The following is a 6,963-nucleotide window of genomic DNA, read 5'->3' on the forward strand; positions in this document are numbered from 1 at the left end:
CACGCGTCGCCCTCTCGCCAAAGGGTAGGTTGCGACAGTGAGTTATCAAGAACAAGAGTCATTTGACTAATCTGTCAATTGAAAATCCTTTAAATGTTTCTCGTCCTTGGAAATTTATTTTCGAGAATCTGCACAGTTTCTTTCATTTTTCCTTGCTACAAGGTCGTGCCAAAGACAACAATAAATACCTCAAAGCCCTACACTGGGGCAATGAGAGGCATCATGCATGAGCCTCACGCGAACCTAGGGGCAGATCAGAAGTTGTTACCCGGTAGGTCGAGAACCCGAAAGGAGGCCTAGGCAAAAATTAGGGTAATAAAAAAAAGAGAAAAAAAATAATCAGGGGCGTGTTATTAAGGTTTTTCCCCAAAATCCAAAATACAAAAGGATCTAAGTCAAGATTTGAAATGACACATGGCCATGTTTCAACATCCCAAACACTAGTTTATCCTTTGCTACCCCCTCTGAGCCAAAGCATATTTGTATTCTAAAAAACAACAAAAAAACAGCAAAAGCAAAATAGAAACCCTTAGTGGGAACCACCGCTAAACCGGCGGGAAGAGCAATGCAAAGAACACATGCATGAAGTTGGGCAACAATAAAAAAAAAGAGATCAAATCCGCAAATGGAGAGTGAAGAAAAAAAAGAGAGACAAAAGATCTCTAGATTTTACAAGGAAGGCACAAAAAGTGCAATAAGGATTAATGTATAAGGCAAAAGGAATAGAGCCCAACCCAAGAGTTGTAATGAACAAAGTACAAGCAATGCTCTCGAGGTTCTTACTCAATATAACCCTCAAACACTCTTTGAGCCTCTCTAATCCTTTCTTTCATAGCCCTCTTACCCCTAACCACGTTACAAGCCCAATAAAGCCCATGTGGATCAAGGAATGACTAACTTTGCTTTTAAGTTGGGATTCTAGAATGGAACCCCCACACGCTTGTGATTGTTGAAAAAAAATATATAAAAAGAAAGAAAACCCCCTGAGGTTCACACTTGCACATTTGAGAAGAAAACTCATTTGACCAGGAGCTCGTGGAAGATGCCCAGAGACAATTGTGATAGTAGGGTGCATCTGATGCTAGTCGCTAATGCAGACTCATTAGGATTCCTTTAGAATCCAAGGGTGCCTTTGTTGTATAAATTCTTTTGGGATCAGCCCGTGTCATCAAGTTTCGGCAGGATCAACAGACCCTTGGTGTCACTCTATGACCTTAAATCAAGAAAGTTTCACTTGGTCACATACCTAAGTGTGACAATCCATTGCCATCCTTCAATGGGGCACACAATCAATCCCAAAGCCTTATGTTTCCTTGCTATGCAAAATAATAGAAGGTTTTGTTTTTAAGAAAGAAAAGAACAAACCCTAGGATCAATATTTCAATCGATTGATTAAATGTCAAATGGCTCCATTGTCGTCACTCCAAAATTGTCAAGTGACTAAATCAAACAGAACATACACTCTGAGGGAGTCCCCAAAGAGATTAACAAAAAAAAAAAAATAGAATGAGGTTGCATGAATTATCACATCTTCCAGAAAAACACAGTCAATCCGTGTTTTCCACAAAAGAAAAGCAAAAGAAAAAAATCAAATCAAAATCAAAATAAAAAAATAGGAAAATATGTCATGAGCATTACACAATTTTCATGGTTCAAAACCATTTTGCATTACTAGCATTTCAAGATGAAGGTGGCATGCATCTGCATCCCAAAAAAATCATGTTCATAAGTGCATAAACTTCTTTGTATATACCAATTTCCCAAATCTAATGTCCTATCTTTTAAGGATGAGAGGCCTTCTCAAAGAGTCAACCTCTTGCTTTAGCATAAGGTTGAGCCCCTTAGTACTATTACCTATTGGCATGTTTCATAGGACTCAAAGTCCTCGCCTTTATCTTTCATAGGACTCAAAGTCCTCATCTTTTATCTTTCAGGGGACTCAAAGTCCTCGCAATTATCATTTCAAAGACTATCAGATTCTTTTGTCTTGCGGAGACTATTAATGTCATCCACCTTTACTTTTCAAAGACTATCATAGTCTTTTGTCTTGCAGAGACAATCAACGTCATCTGCTCCTTTACTTTTCAAAGACTATCAGAGTCTTTTGTCTTGCGGAGAGTATCAATATCATCCGCCTTTACTTTTCAAAGACTATCATGGTCTTTTGTCTTGCAGAGAAATTCAAGGTCATCTGCTCCATTACTTTTAAAAGACTATCAAAGTCTTTTGTCTTGTGGAGACTATCAATGCCATCCGCCTTTACTTTTCAAAGACTATCATAGTCTTTTGTCTTGCAGAGACAATCAAGGTCATCTGCTCCTTTACTTTTCAAAGACTATCAGAGTCAGAGTCTTTTGTTTTGCAGAGACTATCAATATCATCCGCCTTTACTTTTCAAAGACTATCATGGTCTTTTGTCATGCAGAGAAATTCAAGGTCATCTGCTCCATTAATTTTAGAAGACTATCAGAGTCTTTTGTCTTGTGGAGACTATCAATGTCATCCGCCTTTACTTTTCAAAGACTATCATAGTCTTTTGTCTTGCAGAGACAATCAAGGTCATCTGCTCCTTTACTTTTCAAAGACTATCAGAGTCTTTTGTCTTATGGAGACTATCAATGTCATCTGCCATTACTTTTCAAAGACTATCATAGTCTTTTGTCTTGTAGAGACAATCAAGGTCATCTGCTCCTTTACTTTTCAAAGACTATCAGAGTCTTTTGTCTTGCGGAGACTATCAATGTCATCTGCCTTTACTTTTCAAAGACTATCATAGTCTTTTGTCTTGCAGAGACAATCAAGGTCATCTGCTCCTTTACTTTTCAAAGACTTCAATATCTTTTGTCTTGTGTAGACTATCAATGTCATCCGCCTTTACTTTTCAAAGACTATTATAGTCTTTTGTCTTGCAGAGACAATTAAGGTCATCTGCTCCTTTACTTTTCAAAGACTTCAATGTCTTTTGTCAAGACGACAATGTCTTCATTTACATTTCAAAGACTTCAATGTCTTTTGTCAAGACGACAATGTCTTCATTTACATTTCTAAAGACTTCAATATCTTTTGTCAAGACGACAATGTCTTCATTTACATTTCAAAGATTTCAATGTCTTTCATCAAGACTATCACAGTCTTCTTTACATTCTAAAGACTTCAATGTCTTTCGTCAAGACGACAATGTCTTCATTTACATTTCAAAAGATTTTAATGTCTTTAGTCATTTATGCTTTCAAAAGACGACAATGTCTTCATTTACTTTTCAAAGACTTTAATTTTTTCAGTCATTTATGCTTTCAAAAGACTACAATGTCTTCATTTACATTTCAAAGACTTCAACGTCTTTTGTCTTTTGTAGGACTCAACACCCTTGTCTTTGTGCTTCATAGGACTCGACATCCTCTATTTCTATGCTTTGAAAAAAAATATGTTTATAAAAAAAAGAAAAAGAAAAAAGAACTTTAGATATCTTCCACTCTACAGAACTTCAATGTCCTCATGTTTTCTCATTTTCACTTCCTTGGTTCACCAGTTGCCCGGCCGAATAGCAGGATTGCTCGAACGAAATTAGTGTCCTTATCTTTACTTCCCTTTTATTTCCAATAATAGATAAGTAAATAGGGACAATTGTCATACCCTAATTTCGTCTGGGGACTATCGTTTGTTGATCTTTTGATCCTTGCTAGTCGACTTGCGGTGCTAAACGCCAGTTACAGTGCGAAATAAATTATCATTCAATGTTTTGATCAAGGATGCGAAAATACCCAAAAGGGAGGGCAACGTGTTTTAATTCTGATATTTTCTAATTCACGTCTATTCGCTGTTTAATTTACAAAAGCAAACAACCCCCCCCCCCAAGTTGTTACTATTTTATTACTATCTGTTATGAACGTTTGGTTGACCATTGCTCGTTGGGAGACGACCTAGGATCACTTCCTAGATACTGCATTTTTAATGTTTATTTGATTCGGGTATGCCCTCGATCAAATTTGGTGCCGTTGTCGGGTAGCAATGTCCAAAGGTTCGTAATAGCTAGTGATTCGTGTTTTATGTTTAGTTGTTTTATGTTTTCATGTTGTGTTAGTGTTGTGTTAGTGTGTTTAGTGTCTTGTTATTTTGTTTAGTGTGGTGTTTTGCTTTAGTTTTTCTGTTCAACGCTTCCCCTATTTCAGTTTTTGTGTTTTGCTGTGAATAGTGTTTTGCGACGGATTTAGTGATCACTGTTGCTGACCTGGGAAACAGAGTAGTAGTGCAAATCCATTAGTGACTAAATTAGTGACTGCTATTGACAATTTAATTGGCGACTTTTGTTTTGATAGTTAGGGTTGTTATTTTTGGCTGAATTTTGGTGTGGTAGGTTCTTTTGACTCATATTTTGTGTGAAAAATACCAGGAACACTTGTTGTGGCCAGATTTGAGAGATTCAAAAAAATTTGAGAACTTGTGTTTACCAAAACTTCAAACGGCCATAACTTTTGCTCTGGGTATCAGAATGACTATTATTATATATGTATTTGGGGTAGAAAAAAATTTCCCATATTGAGAAGGTCACCAAAGGCCGGCTGAGGTCTCTAGCTAGCCAAAATCTCCTGTTTACTAGTTTTTTTTTATTTTTCAAGTTTTATTGTTTTATTTTTCTAAACTTTCCTTAGGTAGTTTCCATAGTTAGACTTTGAATTTTTTCCTGAAAATTTTTGTGCCATCTTTTCATGATTTTAGGGTGTTGCTCACAAAATTTCAAGTCATTTGGATATCATTTGAGGATAGCTGTAGTTCAAACCTACACTGTTACTTGCATAAAAAGGTAACTAGTTGTGCATTTTGAATGTAGTGTATGACTAGAGGCAATCCATCTGACTTAAAACCCTTTGATCCTGAGATAGATAGGACATTTCATAGATTAGTTAGGCATCATATTGTACCTTTTGAGCATCCTGAACATTCTGTTATTGGTGAGTCTGAGCATTATGTGGTTGGTAATTTTGAACATCCTGATTTTGAGCATTCTGATTTTGAACATTCTGAGAACATGGCACAACCTCCACCCCGTGAGAGGACTCTAAGGGAAATGGTTGCACCTAATTTCACTTACGAAAGCTTGTGCATCCAATACCCTGATGAGGATGTCCCATATGTTCTTAAAACTGGACTGATCCATTTGCTTCCAAAGTTTCATGGCCTTGCAGGTGAAGACGCGCACAAACATCTGAAAGAATTCCATATTGGCTGCTCCACCATGAAACCCCCAGATGTCCAAGAGGATCACATATTTCTGAAGGCTTTTCCTCATTCTTTAGAGGGAGTGGCAAAGGACTGGCTATATTACCTTGCTCCAAGGTCCATCACGAGCTGGGATGACCTCAAGAGTGTATTCTTAGAAAAAAAATTCCCTGCTTCCAAGACCACGACCATCAGAAAGGATATTTTAGGAATTAGGCAACTCAGTGGAGAGAGCCTATATGAATACTGGGAGAGATTTAAAAAACTATGTGCCAATTGCCCTCACCACCAGATTTTTGAGCAGCTTCTTCTCCAATATTTTTATGAAGGACTCAGTAACATGGAGAGAAGTATGATAGATGCTGCCAGTGGTGGAGCCCTTGGAGACATGACCCCTACTGAAGCCAAAAATTTAGTTGAGAAGATGGCTTCCAACTCCCAGCAATTTAGTGCCAGAAATGATGCTATTGTCATTAGAGGAATGCATGAAGTAGCCACAAATTCATCTTCATCAGCCGAGACTAAGAAGCTTGAAGGTAAACTATATGCCTTGGTTAACCTGGTAACCCAGCTGGCCTTGAATAAAAAATCTGCACCTGTCGCCAGACTCTGTGGTTTATGCTCCTCTGCCGACCACCACATAGACCTTTGCCCTTTTATGCAACAATCTGAAGCAATTGAACAGCCTGAAGCTTATGCTGGAAAAATCTACAATAGACCTCCTCAACCTCAGCAGCAAAATTAGCCACAACAGAACAATTATGACCTCTCCAGCAACAGGTACAATCCCGGGTGGAGGAATCATCCTAACCTTAGATGGTCGAATCCTTCACAACAACAACAACAATAACCTTATTTTCAAAATGTTGCTGGCCCAAGCAGACTATACGTTCCTCCACCAATCCAGCAGCACAACAACAACAACAGCAACAACCCCAGAAACAACAAACAGTTGAGGCTCCTCCGCAACCTTCCCTTGAATAACTTGTGAGGCAAATGACTATGCAAAACATGCAGTTTGAACAAGAGACCAGAGCCTCCATTCAGAGCTTAACTAATTAGATTTGGCTACTGTCGCAACCTACCCTTCGGCGGGAGGGCGACGCGTGACTCGCGGGATGCATGTTCCACGAAAGGAATACGCGCGGAGTCGCCACCAACGTTTATTTGAGGAAAACGTCGGAAAAACCAGAAAAGACGCGATCTACGAACTTTTAAGTGAAAGGTTCGGGAGTTGTATTTACGCACGGGGAAGGTATTAGCACCCCACACGTCCGCCCCAAGGGACGACAGCCTTTAATCGAATGTGCAAACATGACTTTGATTTTTTATGTTCCCTTTTTATGTCCTTATATCCTTTATACCCTTTTTATATTTTTCTTTTTTGTGGTCGACAAGGGTGTTTCCCTTTGCTCCTACGTATTCCTCAATTTGGGATGAGAAAATCAGACCTACGTAGTTCTTTTGGAACAAAGTGTTTGGTTAAGTTGTTTTTTTTATCTTTTTGCAAGATATATTTTGATTGAAAAAAGGTCATTTGAGGTGTTGGACCATTAAATGATCTTTTGATTTTGAAAGGAGAGAAACGTTAAGGTGTTGGACCATTAACGATCTCTCGGGGTGGTCGACAAAAGTGAGGCTTTTGCTCCTACGTATCCTCAATTGCGATGAGGAAATCAGACCTACGTAGTTCTTGCAAAAGCGGTAAAGTCACATGTTGATTTTATGCTTTTGAACGGTCCATGT

At 38.4% G+C, this 6,963-nt stretch overlaps 1 non-coding gene across 1 annotated transcript; it reads right to left on the reverse strand.

Annotated features, from left to right (window-relative positions):
- Positions 1–5,404: 5,404 nt before the first annotated feature.
- Positions 5,405–5,511, reverse strand: LOC114377713. The gene has a single exon (XR_003659152.1). It is a non-coding gene; the product is annotated as a small nucleolar RNA R71 (small nucleolar RNA).
- Positions 5,512–6,963: the final 1,452 nt, after the last annotated feature.

The sequence above is a fragment of the Glycine soja genome, chromosome 11, assembly GCF_004193775.1.
Source record: "Glycine soja cultivar W05 chromosome 11, ASM419377v2, whole genome shotgun sequence".
In the NCBI taxonomy this organism is placed as follows: Eukaryota; Viridiplantae; Streptophyta; class Magnoliopsida; order Fabales; family Fabaceae; genus Glycine; species Glycine soja.